Raw genomic sequence first — 252 nt, 5'->3', positions numbered from 1 at the left:
GCAATTTCCCCTCTCCAATTTCCAAGTCCGAAAATTGCGTAAAGAGGAATGTCAAAATAAGAACGCAACACGTTCGCACAGCACACAGTGATCAGCTCATAGAGACGTGAACAGACCTTTGCCGAATGGTGTCGGTGGAAAATTCCCAAAACAGTTCCCCAAGGGAAACTCTGTGCGATTAAAGTGTCACGCTGTCTGGGGAAATTTACAGTATGTGAGTAAAGAGTGATTTGAACGTGAGAAATGTATGAA

Source organism: Hermetia illucens, chromosome 2 (genome assembly GCF_905115235.1).
Source record: "Hermetia illucens chromosome 2, iHerIll2.2.curated.20191125, whole genome shotgun sequence".
NCBI classification, from domain to species: domain Eukaryota; kingdom Metazoa; phylum Arthropoda; class Insecta; order Diptera; family Stratiomyidae; genus Hermetia; species Hermetia illucens.
The sequence above is the reverse complement of the archived record's forward strand: the minus strand, read 5'-3'. Positions refer to the sequence as shown.